Source organism: Mastomys coucha, chromosome X, assembly GCF_008632895.1.
Source record: "Mastomys coucha isolate ucsf_1 chromosome X, UCSF_Mcou_1, whole genome shotgun sequence".
Classification (NCBI taxonomy): domain Eukaryota; kingdom Metazoa; phylum Chordata; class Mammalia; order Rodentia; family Muridae; genus Mastomys; species Mastomys coucha.
In genome coordinates, this window is record NC_045030.1 from 150,748,656 (window position 1) to 150,767,314 (window position 18,659).

Consider the following 18,659-nt stretch of genomic DNA (forward strand, 5'->3'; position numbering starts at 1 on the left):
TGCAGAATATTTGGTTGAGTTTTGTTTTGATTGTCTGCCTGTTTGCTTGTTTTTAGAGTCTCACCCCACATCTCACATTGACCTCAAACATATTGACCAAGCTGGTCTCAAATTTCTTAGAATCCTCCTGTCTCCTGAGTGATAGGATTATGTGTGAACCACCATTCCAGGTCGCAATGATTTTTTAATGTCACCTCATGTCTTATCCATCTTTTGCTCTTCATTGCAAACACTAGTCACCCTCTACCCTTCACTCACTCCCTGCTTGTAATAAAGACAACCAAATGTGAACACACACATGGCTCCTTCCTGTTCTATAAGCATCTTGGGAGTTGGGACAATCATTTGGACATTTTTGCCAGTTCTGGGATCTGATAGGGAAGGTATGTGGCTTTGTAGGATGAATGTACTTGAAATCCCAAGGAGATTACAGAAGCCAGCCTGGTTTCTAATGGTGTGAAGAAACACCATGACCATAGCAGCTCTTATAAAGGAAAATATTTATTTAGGAATAGCTTACAGTTTCAGAGATTTAGTCCATTATCATTATGGCGAAAAGTATGGCAGCTTGCAGGCAGACATGGTGCTAGAAAGGGAGCAGAGAGTTCTACATCTGGATGTGCAGGCAGCAGAAGACTGTGTCACACTGGGTGTAGCTTGAGCATATATGAGACCTTAAAGCTTGCCTTCACGGTGACACACTTCCTCCAACAAGGTCATACCTACTCCAACAAGTTCACACCTCCTAATAGTGCCACTCCCTATGATCCAAGCATTTAAATACAGGAGTCTATGTGGGCCATAGCTATTCAAATCACCACAGAAACTAATATTTCCAAATTTTGATTGTTAATTTTCCATTTTGTAATATATATGAAAGTTTTCAACTCTAAAAGAGTTGACTTAACACTATGTAATGGTTGTTATTATTCTTCTAACTATAGCTCAGCAAGTATTCACTAATCATACAGTTTGGCAATATACCAAATCAAATTCAATACTGTTTATATTTACAAAAAAAGCCCACTATGCTATAACTCCTTAATCCAATCCTTACATTATAGGTCTGATTTAAAAAAAAAACAAAACCCACATACCAAGTAGTAGTCCAATCCCATACCATTTATGAGATTCAATACAATCTGTCCTCCTTCATTACAAATATATCTCATGCCCACCTTGCAGGCCAGAGCACAATCCAGAATTCTCAGATTCCATGGAGCTCTAGGTAGAAATATGGTGGTTAGCTGGTGCTGGACATCACCCCAAGCCTTCTCTACACACACCCAACATCCTAAACATCCATAAAAAAAAACTGAATGAAATGAAAAACTGGAATGAAAAACTGAGAAAGAAAACCTAACGGCCACTAAAAGTACAAGTTGGTTTTAAGCAAATTTTGATATGATATTTGGAGCTCTGTAGATGCATTTGTACATACAGTTTTTGTGTTTTGGGGGGTACAGACGTGTGTTCCATTAGCAATGAAGACCCTTCGTTCCATGGCAAGGGGCATAGCTCAAGGATAGCCAGCATGGAGCATTGCTCAAGCCAGGACCCAGCACAAAGACCTCTTATCCAGGGCTCGGGGATAGACCACAGTTCCCATCCACACACCAAAGTAGATTAAAACTACAAGATTGCCGGGCGGTGGTGGTGCACGCCTTTAATCCCAGCACTTGGGAGGCAGAGGCAGGCAGATTTCTGAGTTCGAGACTAGCCTGGTCTACAGAGTGAGTCCAGGACAGCCAGGGCTACACAGAGAAACCCTGTCTCGAAAAACCAAAACAAAAACAAAAACAAAAAAAACTACAAGATTATTGCCAAGCAAACAAATCAAGATCCTAGGTGCCAGAAATGAACTATCAAAAGCCCTGACAGCTGAAGGAGAGAGGAAAAGGCCTCGGTTATGGGTTCTTCAAGTAATTTATGCAAACTCGTTTCTTTAAGCAGACAATGTTTTTCAATATGTCAAATCCTAGAATATTTTATTATGTTATTATTATATAAAGTACACCAGGTGATGTATGAATCTTGAAAGTGTAATACATTATGCAAACAGAAAAAAATCATTTATCTTTCTAAGGAGGTGAGAAAAACTATATTACACAATAAACTGCTTTGCTTGAATTCTAAACCATGAATTGATTTGAACTTTACTATTGTTTCCAAAACCTAGCATTATTTAATGGCAATAAATCCCAATCATAACCACTCAGATTATCAATTCCATCTAATCACCCATGTTCCTTTAATAGCGAAAAAGCTGCAGTATTTTTGTTTGAAGCCAACACACCAAGTCCCATGGTATACTATAATTAAGAACAACTGTTTACTTTTTCTTAAATACAATACCCTGCACCCCCACCTCAAAAGCTAGACATTAAAGTACTAAATATAATGATCTTGGTAAGCCAAATTGCTATGTTCCTAGCAGCCCTTCCCTGCTGTTTCCCTTAAACATTTCTATCTGAAATGATAGAAAAAGAAAAAAAATAGAAACCTGGGAAATATGCAGCTATGTACTTTGACCATACCTTCCACCTAACCACCAGTGTTTCTGTTTGAGCACTTAAAAACATGCACTGCTCTCTCTATATCCTTTGTTCTGTCTTAAGCATGTTTTTGTTTTCATGTATATTGTTCTAAAGTTTATGTGTACACCTTGTAGGACCATGAAACACCAGCCGAAGAGTCAGTCTCCCTGGTAAACGGGCAGATGATGAGATCTTGCTGAAATTTCCCAGTCTTCTTGGTTCCTTTAGTAAACATATAAAGAGATCCAAGGTGCTATTAAATAAATGAAAGATCACCTCATGGTCTTGGTAAACTATGTAATATAAATTAAACATTCTGAATCCAAGAATCTGAAATCCAGAATGCCACAAAATTTAAAATTTTGAGTGACATAACACCAGAGGGAAAATTCCAGGCTTGGTAGGGCACAGTTAAAATGCAGATAGACTGAAAAAAATCTTATACAAAGTTACCTTTAAGATATATATATAATATATGAGACATGACTTTTAAAATGTGGCTAGTGGGACCTGGACTAATGTATTAACATATTGTATTATTCTGTTTTTAACTGCTATGACAAAGTAGCTTTAAATTGAATATTTTACAAAGAAAACAGGTTCATGAGCATGGTGCTGACTTTTGCTCAACCCTGTTGAGTTCCTTCTGGCTATGTCACAACTTGGCAAATGGCATAATGGCAGAAGTATATACAATGAGAGAGGTTAGGTTGCAAAACAGGAAGGCAAGACATGAAGGCATACTTTTATTTATTTATTTATTTATTTATTTATTTATTTATTTATTTGCTTGTTTGTTTATATTTTGGTTTTTCAAAACAGGGTTTCTCTGTGAAACCCTGAATATCCTGGATGTGCTCTATAGACTAGGCTGGACTTGAACTCATAGAGATCTGCCTGCCTCTGCCTCCGAAATGCTGGGATTAAAGGTGTGCTCCACCACCACCCAGCTGGCTCACTCTTTAATAACAACCCATTCTCTCAAGAAAAAATTCATTCCAGAAGACAAACAGTGCCTTCAAAGGCCAACACTATTACCTAATTGCATCCCAGTAAGCCCACCTTTTAAAAGATCCTCCAACTCTCTATTTCCACACACAAGCTCTTGAGAAATACACCATCCAAACCACAGCATACATTTCTTTACATTTAACTGTTCCTAGAAAACACTTTGTGTGTAAGGGTGAATTTCATATGCTGAAATATTCAGTCCACAAATCTCATAACCTCGGCTATAACTGTAATATTTGATAAAATGTGTCATTCAAATCACCTTTACTAATTCACTGTGTGTGATGCATCTGCTTAGCCTAATTTCAACATAACTTAATACTAATTTACTGTTTGAAGTTAATGATTAAAAATAAATTATATAGCCGGGCATGGTGGTGCATGCCTTTATTCCCAGCCCTTGGGAGGCAGAGGCAGGCGGATTTCTGAGTTCGAGGCCAGCCTGGTCTACAGAGTGAGCTCCAGGACAGCCAGGGCTTACAGAGAAACCCTGTCTCAAAAAAACAAAAAACAAAAAATAATAATAAAAATAAATAAATAAATTATATAGTATATCTCACTATGTATTTCCAAGTGGGACAGTGTGGCTCCTCTTTGTAATCCCAGCACTCAGAAAATAGAGAAGGATCAGGAATTCAAGGTTGCCTTGGCTACATACCTCCAAACCCAGCCTAGGCTACATGAGATCTTTTCTTAAGGGAGAGAGGGAGGAAGGAAGGGAGAAGCGAGGGGGAGAGGGAGGGAGAGAGGAGGGGAGGATGAAAAAGATAATTCCAGCTATACTGTGATGAACTTTTTCCCTTTTGGAGACATTTTAAGATAAAACATTATCCATTGACATTCTTGTAGCCACATCTTTATCTTTTTTGGTATAGACCCATCAACTGTTACTTTCTCAAAGACTAAAACAACTGTTAAGCCTAAACACATGTCCATGAAAAAAAAGTTGTAGTTTTGTTCTTGACAGTTTTTTTTTCTTTTGCTTGCAGTGCTGGAAATAAAAAACAGAGCGTTGGCCGGGCAGTGGTGGCACACGCCTTTAATCCCAGCACTTGGGAGGCAGAGACAGGCGGATTTCTGAGCTCGAGGCCAGCCTGGGCTACAGAGTGAGTTCCAGGACAGCCAGGGCAATCCAGAAAAACCCTGTTTCAGAAAACAAAAACAAAAACAAACAAACAAAAAAAAAAACAGAGCATTGGGCCTATATCCCCAGCCACAAATGAAAACAAATGAATCTCAATCATGAAATAGGTAATACAGCCAAATGTTTTGGGATAAGTGGTATGCACAATAGAAAAAGAACGTTTTAACAGCTCAAAGTAACACTATCTTTGCTCACAGCTTACAACATTTTTTTTCTTTTTTCTTTTTTAATTTACAACATTTTTAAAAGGAGAAGAAGCATGGAGAAGTGAAAGGCCCAATTACAAAATGCAAGAGTTTAAGACACTGAATATATATATGGAAAATCAATCTAGGGAATGGTTTCTAAAATAAGACATAGAGTGACAAGCTTAACTACGTCAAATTTTAAAATTTTGTATCCAAAAAATATGGTTAAAAATAAAAAGACAGCTACAAACTAAAAGGAGACATGCCAAAGTATAGACAAAAAAAGGAGCATTTGGGGCAGATGAGATGGCTCAGTCAATAAAGTGTTTGCTGAGCAAGTATAAAGACCTGAGTTTGGATTATCAGCATGACCTGCCCCTAGAGGTGTTACAGGTATGGCCATTGTGTCACACGTGCGATCAGTAGGTGGCAGAAAGAAGAGAGATTATGTCTGTACTCAGTGTTCTGACCCATGAACATCTAAATGATTAGTAGCCAGCCTAACATTCCCTGAAAAAGTGAGTCTGAAACAGCCACCAGTCCAGTACCGAGCAGGCCCAGACAGTCTCCTAAGGCAGGTAGTGAGGTGGAGACCCCCCTGGCAGGAGTGAGCCTGAGACAGATGACTGCCATATTGGGCCAGGCAGGCAGGCAGGCAGGCCCAAGTGAGGTGCAAGCCCAAGGTGACCACCAGTCCAGCACCATGGGGCCCTGACAGGGAGCTAATGAGATGACCACATTTGGCGCTGTGCAGGCTTCGTGGGGAGAGGGAAACTGACCATACCAAAGATAACCCTAGCCCACAATGCACGAGTGGGGCGTAGCACTCCTGAGATAACCTCAAATACTCAGAGACTCCAGGCTCCACTAAGAGGAGTAAGTGATGGAGAATTGCAATAGAAAGGGAAAGAGAAGGATATGGGCACGATGAAGAGACAGAACCGGAGACTCAGGGGTAATAAGAAACAGCCAGATATGAGTACCTGGTGATACCACATGGGGCCATGGTGAGATCCTAGCCTGTGCTGCCTCCAGAGGCCACATCTGGGTCCATTGTCCTGCAGCAGCAGAAATCTGGTTACCATCAAAGGCCAGGTGCATGTCCTTGGTCTGGGCTGCTGCCTGTGGACATGTTGATATCTGAGGGCTGTGCAGTATTGGCAGACCCTTTGCCTGGGCATTATGGGAGAGATTGCTCTGGGGCCAGAAGAGCTCACCCCACCGTTGGCCAGCTGCAGTACTCGTGAGAGCAGGCCTGCTCATCACCCAGGAAGCACAGCAGAGCTGGCACTGGGGGCAGGAGTTGCGGGTGAGCTGGCCCCCAATGTATGAGCATGGGAGAACTGGCCTTCCCATTGGTCTCCCATGCACTGGCACGGAAGAGGGAGAGATACCCTCCACCCCCTTGCTCCTTCCCACCTGTGGTACTTAGGAGTTCTGGCCCTGGGGGGCATGAGAGCAGGAGAACTGTCCTTACCCCTCAGTAGCTGCAGCACAGTAGAGGTGATCCTGATAGCAGGGACACAGGCAAGATGGTCCTGCCACTTGTCTGCTGTGTGGTAACATAGGCAAGAGAGCGATGCCCCCTCTTGCCCCTTGACACCTACAGCAGGCAGGAGAACTGTCCCTGCCCTCACCTACTGTATCACTCAGGAGAGCAGGCCCTGCACCTCATCTGGGCAGCACAGTAGAGCTGACCCTGGCTGTGGGGGTTGGAGGTGAGCTGGCCCTGCCACTTGTCTGCCTTGTGATGACAAGGGTGAGGGCGAGATGTGCCCCTGCCCTCACCTCATGGCACTTATTGCATGCAGGAGAGCTGGCTCTGAGGTCATTAGAGAAAGAGAGCTGGCTCTGCCCCTTGCTAGAGGTGGCATTGGACAGCCCAGCTGGGGCAGAGTAGGAGAGCTTGCCCTGATGATGTAGGTGCAGAAGAGCTGGTACAGCTCAGATACGTATCAGGCCCGGATCCAGGGCTGTGAATTGGCCCACCCCAGCATCTATCCGATCATCAATGAACTGCTAGAGTGTGTGAAGGCTCTGGTCGTGCAGATGCAAAACTACAGGATCTCCATGACACAGGGCACCAACAGGATATCCCAGAGGAGTCCCAGTAAGGATCCAGTATTTCTAGTATAACAGAAGCCAGGGCCTCGTACCAAACCAAGTCACTGTAATGAACATTTGCAAGCAAAGAAGTGTAGAAAAAAGGATATACTGTGAGAGGAACTGTGACACAGTACAGTTTCCACAAGATTTTTTTCCTCTGTTGGGGAGGAGGTTGCAAGGCTGGAGAGCAGGTATGAAGGTGGGGGATGAGTGGAGTTGGGGTGCATGTGAAGTTCACAAAGAACTAATAAAAATATTTTTCACCGCAAGTTGACATTGAAGGATCCCAGTGCTGGGGAAGTGGAGAAAGGAGGGTCCCTGAGGCTTACGACTGTCAGTAATGTCTAATCAGTGAGGTTCAGCTTTAGTAAAACTGTCTCAAAAATAATGGGGAGAGAAATTGAGAAAGTTACACAGCATAGACAACAGACACATGTGAGTAGACATCCACATACATTCAAACACACTCAATATTATCCCAACGATTTGAAGAAAATCGTATCAAGAAGAGAAAATAGATCCAAGACAGGAATGATGTTAGCTGAGGCAAGAAGATCTTGAGTTCTAGTCCAGAGGAGGGGAAGGAAATAAAGGGCCAGGATTATAGGTCATCTCTGCTGATTTTGCCAAGTGTTGTGATCATGTCTGAGATTTATCAGCTTTTCATGAGAGGTATGAATATTCCCTAACTTCTTGTTGCTAAAATTTCTTCCCAGGAGAGGGAACATAAACATCTACCCTTCCTCCTAAGGTCCCAATGACAAACCAAGGTACAATTTCATCAGAGTTCACTCTGAGGAACTAATGAATTTATTGGACTTCCTTACCGTACAGAATGTTGGTGCTCCCCCAGTGCAAAAAAGCCACACTAGAAATTTTCTACACATCAGGAATGATGGCTTTCCAATAATCACATCGATGAACCTTCCTCCTCTAGGTTTTCCCAACCTATATAGTCTAGGCTTTCCCTAAGACCATGTGTAGTTAGGGCAGTGTTGCACACAAGTAGGGAGGTGCTGATACTCAGTGAGGGTCTCATGATCTGTCATATTCCTCTGAGGAAATGTAAACAGTCAACAAACCCAGTTGGAATAATCTTTTCTAAGTGGACACAGCTGAACTCCCAAAGATGGCAGTTGCTTGGCTTGGCGGATAGTTCTGTACAGCGCTTCTCCAGTGCTATTTTCCCAGTAATGTTATTGTAGAAAACTGGGTTTTCCATGAGGATGTTTGTATTAATCATCTAAAGTTTGAAAGCTTTTGCATTAAGGCTTGATTAAATGCCTTTGTTCCAGCAAAGAGAAAGCCATCTACCCATTTAGTTGTTCCTTTCCTTCTTGATGCCAGTGACAAACTGAAACATATATTGCTCATTACTCTTCCTGTTAGCTTGAACTGCCTGCTAAGTCAGTTACTGGGTCTTACATAGGCAAATCTTTAGACTTATCTTTATTTAATACATCCCAACAGTAGTCTCCCCTCTCCCTCCCTATTCCTTTTAGTCCCCTTCATCCCTCCCCCATATCCTTGTTATTGAGTACTAAACACTATGACTGTCAACCCCTGATGATGCTAGGGCATGATTTTGAGTTTCTAAGAGCACACACAGCTTTTTAATGGAAATATCTAACCTTAACCAATTTTGTCATACAAATGGAAGACTGCACAGCTCTCCCTTAAAAGAGCCCTTCCTAGACAGTCAAGAGTATCTACCATCTTTACTGCCCTCATTTAGTTATCTTTTAATTTGATAATATGGAGAAACTAAAGGAAGACTTTGAGAGGAATAAAAGTAAGAGGTTAGTGATTGTGACATCTTAGGAATTTATGAATACTATTCTTTGAATTCTACTGCTTGATTTATGGTATATTTTAAAATCATACTTGCTAATGATAACAAAAGATAATCTCTGAGCAATTACTTTGTGTCAGGCACCAATTGAAGCATAGATTATGTCACTGGACTGAACAAATCTGGACAAAAGTGCTGCTGTCATTCTCCTCCAATGGATGCACACACAGAGGGCCAAGGTTGACCAGAGTCAGGATTCAGGCCAACAGTCTGGGTCAAGAGCTTCTACTTAAAACTACTTTCACACCCTACATCCCAGGAAAAGTCTTTGCAGGAGCTGGTGTTACATGGCATAACTGCAGTGCGTACATGGAGTGCTTTTGGTTTGGGGTTCCTTGTCATATTTTCATACATATTTAAAATGAAATTTCAATACATTCACCCCACATTGCCCTCTCATTTTCCCTTCCCTTCCCACTGATAAGTGTGGAGAAGGGAGATGTAGGATGATCCTTTACACACTATTGATGGAAGTAAATTGAAAAAAAGGAGAGGAGTGTAAACTGAGGCAGCCACTATGGAAATTTGTATGAAGGATCCTCAAAAAAAAAAAAAACTAAAACCTAAAAATGGAAGTATTATATTCTCCAGTTCTCCCACTTCTGACAATATCCACATATCATACCAAAGTCAGCATACCATAAAGACAACTGCACATCCATGCTTACTGCAACAATATTCACAACAGCCTGGCTATGGAACTAGCCTAGGTGCCAATGAACAGATGAAGGGATACAAGATACTGTCTTCACTCCATTTGTTAGCATCAAGCTAGCTTACTGGTATATAACCCTGAAAGATTTTTTTCCTTATTCCCTTCAACATCATAGTTTTTGTTTTTCATTGAAAACACTAATTATTCCTTAGATTTTTAGATAAAACTCTCTTGTAAAATGTGATGAGTTTAATTTGTTTTCCCAACTCTCCCATCCCCTAACATGCATATTCTTGCTATGACTTCATGATTGGGAGAGAATGCTGTCACTTGACCTTGGGTTTGTTCAAACATAGAGCAGTAAGACATTAGCATGCGTTGCAGGAATCAGTGATGAACCATGACATCCATTATGTGCTTGCCCTATTGCACATCTGCCTGTCAGTCATGTCTCAGGTAGCCACTGTTCTGAGGATGAGAGACACATGGAACAAACCTAGCTCATGAATAGAACAATCCACAGCTTAGAGCAGAACTCAGCCAGGCCCACAGCTGGTTGAGAGAGAAACCAACACTTGTTGCAATAAGCAGCTGAAGTTGCAAGTTTGCTTGTTATAAAATAACAAGCAATATCAATAACACTTGATAAATTAAAATTTTCCCCACTGGCTATGTATGTGTTCGTATTATCATAACAAAATAACCAAGGAAGTTTACTTGTGAAGAAAGGTTTATTTAGCCACACAGTCCTGAAGGTTCTACTCCATAATCAGGTAGTCACTTTGGGCTAGAGAGGATGACCCATCATAGCAGGAGTGTGTAAGTTGGCAACTGACTGATATCATGAGCCAAAAAGCAGAGAGCAGGATAATGAGTAGAATCCCACAACCTCTTTAAGGTCATGGCCCCATCACAAAAAGAACCTCCCAATAGACCCTTCCTTTCATAGGTCCACAGCACTTTCCCAGCAGTGCCACCCCGAGGAACACACCTCTAAACACGTAAAGCCTTAGGACACACTCCTCAAAATCACAGCAAGAATTCTAAAGGGCATTGATTCCTTAGAAATGTTCTAAGAATAGACCATAAACTGGGTCACTTCAGTAACAGAAAAATTATTTTCTCATAGTTTGGGAGAAGTCTAAAAATGGTGGAAAAGCTTCCTTCTAGAAACGGTGAGGAAAAATCAGTTTGATGTGTTCCTTTGGGCATTCCTCAGCTTGCAAAATAGCATTCTCCTCATATCCTCACAGGCCTCAAATACTCCATTTTTAATAAGACCATCAGCCATATTAAAAGGTCCACCAAACATCTCCATCTTAACATCTACAAGGACACTAGTTCTAAACAACACTGTAGTTGTAGGCAGGGTGGCCGGAGTGAGTCTTCACCATCTTTGAACGAGAACACAATTCAACCTAGAACACTATCCAGGATCTCTTGGAAAAGGGTGTGTGAAAATAACACTGGAAGGGTATGATAGCTTTCGGCAGTAGGAAACTGATGAACTCAATAATTCCCCTTCCTATATAACTACAATGGGCTATAAAACATGTTAGATTTGCTATAGCTTTAAATATTAAGCACTTAAAATCTATGATGTTTTCAATTAGTATGTATGCACTGTGCATGTGTGAAAATTGGGGAAACATGTCACAATCCTCATGTGGATAGAAGTCAGAGGACAAGTTGTGGGAGTCAGCGCTCACCTTTCACCATGTTGAATCCTGGAGTTCAAACTGAGATCAGGCTTGGCAGAAGGCAGCTTCACCTGCTGAGCCACCTCACCAGACCCAGTGTTAAACATTTTACCACGCACACGTAGCAAATGCTCTTTGTCCCTGCACATCCCTTAAACTGTAAGAAGTATGCTTTCTTTATAGCTTTTACTGTATTAAGTCTACACTTCCCTTCATGCTTCTACTTCCAGTGGTTCTACTAATGCCCTGTTGCTGTGGGCTGGTGTATTACACTTAATTTTCTTTGCTTCTAAAGAGGCTGCCTACACATTCTTTCCTTTCCATGTTCCCGTGACTATACTCAACACTTGTCTCCTCTGACCCCCTACCTAGCTCCTGTAGCAAAAGTGCTTTAATAAGTTCTGCAGAGAGCTGTTCTAGTATGTCAGAATGGAATTGTGTGACCTCTAGCCTTTTCCTTTATAACTCTTTGTATTTTCAATAAACCTGCAAAGGACCTGGGCACAAATTGAAATTTGTTCCAGTTTTTACTCTTGACAGAAATAAGCATACTCACCTAAATCCATGAAATCAAAGCTATATCCAGGGTTCTGTAAATTGCATGTTTAGTTGGGTCAAGCATACAGTCCCTTATCCTATGTTTAGAACTCTCAGTGCACAATGTCTGAACACAGAACAGGGTTCACAGTCCTTTCCAAATCAAACAGATTCAAAATGCCTGCACTGCTCAGTCTCAATTTCTGGGACTCTACACAGCACCATTGCCTGGTGACTTTCAACTGGTGGAGAGAAGGGCACAGTACTCTTCAGAGACACCTTGGGAGCTTAGACTGGAACATCAGATTAGTGGTTTATCAGACTACCTTTCAGTTTTTCGTATAGGGACTGAAACCAAGCCCCTGCACATGCTGGCCAAGCACGGTGCCAACCAACCACACTTCTGGGCCTACATTCAAATAAGATTCACAACATTACTAATCATTAGAAAGGACTTAGAGCTGCGCAGTGGTGGCACACGCCTTTAATCCCAGCACTTGGGAGGCGGAGGCAGGCAGACTTCTGAGTTCGAGGCCAGCCTGGTCTACAGAGTGAGTTCTAGGACAGCCAAGGCTACACAGAGAAACCCTGTCTCGAAAAAAACAAAAAAAAAAAATTAAAAAAAAAGAGTTGGGAACTTGTATTAGAAATTACTATAGCAACACCTACTACAGTTTTCTAAGTCTGCATATAATGCATCATTGATTTTTAAAACATTTAAATTCAGCAACACTTCAGGCTGCCACTTTTACTTTTTTTGTACAATGTGACACACACACACACATGGAAAATGCCCAAGAAAGCCAGAAGAGGGTATGGGATGCCTTAGAGCTGGAATTACAGGTGGTTATGAGCAACCTGACAAGGGTCCTATGCAAAAGTAGTACAAGCTCTTCACCACTGAGCCATGTCTCCAGCCCTCCTGGCTTTACTTAATAACTTGGAAAGCTATTTCAAACTCAAGCAGCCTTAAGTACTTCAGTTAACTCAGTATGGATAGAAACACCTATACTGAAACTACTGCCTATTTTCTAATGTATCACTTGACAACTTGACAGCATTTCTCCTCCAATATAGAATCTAGCTTACACCAAAAATGACATTAAGTCATCTGATCTACAGAGCCTCTTTAAATCTGTAGCCTTTCACAGATTGATTCTTTTACAATATTACTTTTTAGATTCTTATTTTTATGAATGTGTGTCTACATGTATGTATGTATACTACGTGCATGCCCAGTACAGTCAGAGGCCAGAAGAGAGACTCAGGTTGCCTGGAGCTGAAGTTAGAGGTAGTTTCAAGCCACCTGCTATAGAATGGGTACTGGAAACTGAACCTGGGTCCTTGGAAACAGCAAGTACTTTTATCCACTGAGCCATCTCTCCAGGCCCACATCAATACTTTTACTAACATGGCCAAGATTAGACTAGGCCAGGAATAGCAGTTGCCTAGCACTGTGAACTCCCTGACTACACACACACTATATTTGAAGAGTACATACCCTTTAGGGACTAAGGGGTTCGTGATTAGGTTCAGATAATCCATTCTCATTCTTATCCAAGTACTGTATAGGTGACAACCTAAGACTACAACATCTAATGGCATATGATGTCCACTTGTCCCTTTGGCAAGTTGATTTTAGTCACCTGGTCAAGGTTGTATCCAACTTCTCTACTTTTCCCTCACAATGTGTAACAGGATAAATAGCCTGCCTTGATAATAATGTGTATATCCCAAAACTCAGAACTCTTACACAAATGCTGCTTCATATGGCAAAGTGGACTATGTAGATGTGTAAGCAGGGCTAGTAGTCTGGATCATCCAGTAACACTTAATGCAATCTCAAGAAGCCCTACAAGAGAAATACATAAGGAAGAGCAACATGACAACTGCTACACTGAAGGCTTTGAAACTAGAAGGAACTAAGAGTCAAGAAATGCAGACCACCTCAAAGAACTGAAGCGGTAGCAAATGTATTCTTCCAGAAATCAGCTTGGTCAATAACTGGGAATTTTAGATGTAGAAGACTCAGTTCAGATTTTGAACCCCAAAACTGCCAAGAAACTACATTAGCAGGAATTTGTTAAAGGAATAACACAAAATTGGCTTTCTAAAGCCCCATAAATATGTTCGTGTCCAAATTTCCTCAATATACCACTAATAGATGGACCCTGCCTGTCTTCACTGATTACCACCACTTTACTTCACTGATTCTACTACTTTAGTACACATTCAGCACTCCAAAATAAGAGCCTATCTGTGGGGTTAAGTCCTTCTCTTCTTTCTATATTGTCCATACACACTCAAGATTTCAGGACTTTCAAGATTTTATTTTTATAGTCTATGTGTGTGGGTATATGTATATGTGGGTACCTGTGGAGGCCAGAAGCTGAAGTTAAAGGTGAGTATGGACGCTAGAAGCTGAACTAGGGTCTTCTGCAAGAACATTAACCAAGAGCCCAGAGACAATCTCAAACTATAAACAAGGAACCAGGATGAGCCCTGCACTCTGTAGTCTGGCTGGCAATAAAACTTGAGCCAAGGCAGTCCTCCCCGTGCTGCTCAAGGGACAAGGGGACACTAGGTACAGGGAATCCACTTAGTATTGCTACAATGGAGATACCAAAGGATCAGGCCAGTGAAAAGCGAATGGGGGGGGGGGGGAAGATGTGGTCACAGAAGTAGCCACCTGCACATCTGACATAAAATTTCAGTTTTCTAGCCTATTTTTACATACTGTCCCAAGTTTCTAGTCTCTTTATAGTTACATGAAGAATGAACCCAGCAAGGAAGGACTAGGCTTTGAAGTTTCCTTTCACACACTGGAACTGCACTCTTGCTCCAAGCAGGCCACTCTACCCACTTCAAACCAGACTGCTTGGATTCTTGAACATGCCTAAGTTTAAATTAAGTCCTTCAAGCCACCCTTCTTTTTCCATGGTTTAACTAGAAAAAGCTATTCTAAATAACTTACCCATTAGAGTGCATTCTAAAGCCAAAACTATTTCCTATGTGCACTGAACTTCCTTCATCTGCTTTAGATACTATCACTGCAGACTGGAAACACTCAAGCAGCTATGGGCAAAAGATGTAAGATCTTTACATTGTATAGCATAGTTGTAGAGACAACTTGAAATAAATATTGCATGTGATGGGGCCAGGCAAAGCATGAGATAATCTGACAGCTTCCCTTAACATTGGAAGGATACAGATGGGAAGAGTCAGAGTAGCTATTTAAACTCAGACACGCACACAGGAGACGGAGGTGATATCTAGAAAGAGCCTATCTGTAGATAGGAGTTCAAGGGATGGATCAGAAGTTGAGAGTGACTACTGCTTTTCAAAGGGTGAAAGGCGGGGGAGGGGGCAGGAGATAGGGGAGGAGAGAAGGAAGTGGGAGAATTAGTGGGGAAAAGAAAAAGAGAAAGGTAAAAGGGTTAAGAACACTTACTACTTTTCCAGGACCCAAGCTTGGCTTCTAGTATCCACCAAAAAGCTCACAATTGTCTCTAACTCCAGCTTCAGGGAGTGCACTAAACATGCACATCCATGCACACACAAACCTACCTATATAATAAATAATCTTTTGTAAAGTAGAGAATGTGAAACATACTAGGGCTACACATGTAGTCAGAATCAGTCAGTGTGAACCTAAGCTACCATCATAACCCTTAACTGAGATGTGAAAGGATTATAGAACGAAGACAAAAAATGACCTCTAAAAGAATTAACTAGTCTTTTACTAAGATAGTCTTTTACTATCTGGGGCTTTCTATCTCTGCGGAAAGGGGTGGAGCCAAGTTTCTTGTGCTCTTTCTGGGGGACTAGAGACCTTTAGTCAACAGGCTGGATGGCCTGCCTCCTTACCCAGGAGAGCCTCTCAATTTGCTTATTCTTTTACATTCCTGAGCCAAGTTGCAGAGCGAGAGCCTACTCTCTAATGCTTCATCATGAAAGAATTGTTCTCTGAAATGATCACATAGTTGGTCATTTCACAGAAAAACTGCCTGCATTAGTGAAACAGCCTAAGCATCCCGGGGACCTACAGATGCATGAGATAAGTATACCTGCCCAGTCACATTAATCATCTTATTTCCCAGGGAAAACACAACCGAGAGTATTCGAAAAACTTTCCAAAAAGCACTGGGCTATTTCTTGCTGGTGTTCTATTTCTCATTTTTGAAATGAGTAAAGCAGAAATCAGTGGAATGGCTGCATCAGGTAATTGAGATTTTAAATGGTTTTGGCTGAGGAAAACTAGCCTGCCAGAGTTGATTTGCAGTTCTGTGAGAGGAATGAAGGAAGCATGAAGGACAGTGGTCCTTACCCAGAGTATGCAATGAATTCTCTCCAGTCAGAAACCTTCATGGAAAAACATCTGTATCTCCCTCTTTACTGGTTTCCCACTGAAATTTAGCATTTCCCTCAAGTATGAATGTAGGTGAAAGATTGTTATTACTGGTAAATTCTATGATTTTGTCAACAAGAGAAATCAAAACCTTATCACATTTCAGTACAGATCTTATAAATGTTTACCCTTATTACTACATCAAAATTATATTACTCAATGTACCACTCTATCCAGCTATGTAACAAGTTAAAAAGTCACAAATATTAAACCATAAATTTTTGAAAACTAATATAACAGATTTCTAGCTAATCTTATCTACTGGATTTATTTTTAAAAATGTTTCCAAGAAGGGGATCACTTTTCACTCAAAGCAATTCAAGGTACAAGAAATGTTAAGAAATCCTGACGGGGGCTAGAGATTGCAAGTCGTTAAGAGCACTAGGTGCTCTCCCAGGAATGGAGTTCAATTCCTAGAACCTATGGCAGCTCACAACTATCTAGTAACTCCAGTTTTAAAGGCCCCAACACCCCATTCTAACCTCCAAGGACGTCAGCCACACAAGTGTTAAATGCCCATACACATAAAAAATTTAAAACAGTAAGCATTAAAAAAAACCTCAGGGAAGCCAATAGTGGTACAAATACTCAGGAAATCACAAATTCAAGACCTCAGGGCCTCCCTGAGCTATCAGAATTAAGGTCTAGCCTGGACAAACTTAGTGACACCCTGCATCAAAATAATAAAAAGAGGGCTGGTGAGATGGCTCAGTGGGTAAGAGCACTGACTGCTCTTACGAAGGTCCTGAGTTCAAATCCCAGCAACCACATGGTGGCTCACAACCATCCAAAATGAGATGATGCCCTCTTCTGGTGCATCTGAAGACAGCTACAGTATACTTACAGATAATAAAAATCTTTAAAAATATATAATAAAATAAAATTAAGGATATAGCTCAGTGATAGAGTACTTGTCTACTATACATGAAGACCTAGGTTCAATTTTTATTTATTTTATGCTTATGAGTACACTGTAGCTGTATAGATGGTGGTGAGCCATCATGTGTGTGGCTGCTCTCCGGCCCCGCTCCCTCTGGTGTAATTCACTGTAGTTGTCTTCAGACACACCAGAAGAGGGCATCCAATTTCATTATGAGTGGTTGTGAGCCACCATGTGGTTGCTGGGATCCGAACTCAGGACCTTCGGAAGAGCAATCAGTGCTCTTACCTGCTGAGCCATCTCGCCAGCCCCCTAGATTCAATTTCAATTACCAGTACCAGTCCTGGAGTTGGGGATCTTCCACCTACTGAAGAACCAAAAAAAAAAAAAGTAAGAAAGAAAAACAAGTATCTGGCTATGGAACCCTCAGGCACATTTGACTGCTGGCTAGCCTACTCAATGATATCAACATCTCATTCAGAGACTTAGCAGACTTAGCAAATTTGCTAACTAAAATCAATTATTTGGTAGAAAAATACTAGGCAGAAAGCTGAAGTGATGGCTGATCAATTAAGAGCATTCTCTGCTCTTATAGAGTCTCTGGGTGTGATGGTTTGCATATCCTTGGCCCAGGAAGTGACAGAGAAGTAGCCTTGTTGGAGTAGGTATGCCATTTTGGGTGTGGGCTTTAATAAGTTTGTCCTAGCTGTCTTCAGAGCAAGACATGAAACTCTCAGCTCCTCGCCCCACATCTGCCTGGATGCAGCTGTGCTTGTCTTGATGATAATGGACTGAACCTCTGAACCTATAAGACAGTCCCAATTAAATGTCATCCTTATAAGAGTTGCCTTGATCGTGGTGTCTCTTCACAGAAGTAAAATCCTAACTAAGACACTGGGTTTGGTTCCTAGCACACATGGCGGCTGCCTATAACTTCAGTTCCAGGGGATTTCCCTCCCTCTTCTGGCTTCCTCTATCATGAGGTATACCTGTGACATATACATATATGCAGACACACAAACATATTTAAAAATAAGGCAAGGCTTTAAGAAAAGACACTAGACAACCAAATGATCAGGTCAGGTGTTTCTTCATGGTCACATAGCAGCTGCTACATAATAATAAGATAACAAACACTGCTGACCAATTGGCTTCTAGAATCGTATATACCCCCTCAAAAAAAATGTTAAGTATCTAGTGCCACAATGAAAACAAGTACTGTTGTCTTTTCTGAGCAAGTCTTGCCAGAGAGAACCCTTCAGTGACAGTAAGGTGCTTTGAAAATTGAAGCTGTTGCCAGGGTGGTGGTGGTGGCCCATGCCTGTCATCCTAGCACTCAAGAGGCAGAGGCGGGTGTGTACCCCTATGAGTTTGAGGCCAGCCTAGTCTACAGAGCAAGTTCCAGGAAAGTCGAGGCTACAAAGAGAGCCCCTGTCTGAAAACAAACCAAAAAGAAAAAGAAAGATGAAAACAGAGCTATCAGATGAACCACACTGTGAGCAGCTCAGAAAAATGCCAAGACAGAACATAACACATACTTTCCTTCCCTCTCCAAGGCATAAAGGAGACAGGATGAAATTGATCAATTTATTGACAGACAGATGAAAGGCAGAAATACAAACTCTTGTGTCAGCAGTAGTT

The 18,659-nt window shown here is 41.4% G+C and overlaps 1 non-coding gene across 1 annotated transcript; it reads left to right on the plus strand.

The window, feature by feature from the left end:
- The first annotated feature begins 5,251 nt into the window (after positions 1 to 5,251).
- LOC116096231 lies at positions 5,252 to 5,384 on the plus strand. The gene has a single exon (XR_004120907.1). It is a non-coding gene; the product is annotated as a small nucleolar RNA SNORA17 (small nucleolar RNA).
- Positions 5,385 to 18,659: the final 13,275 nt, after the last annotated feature.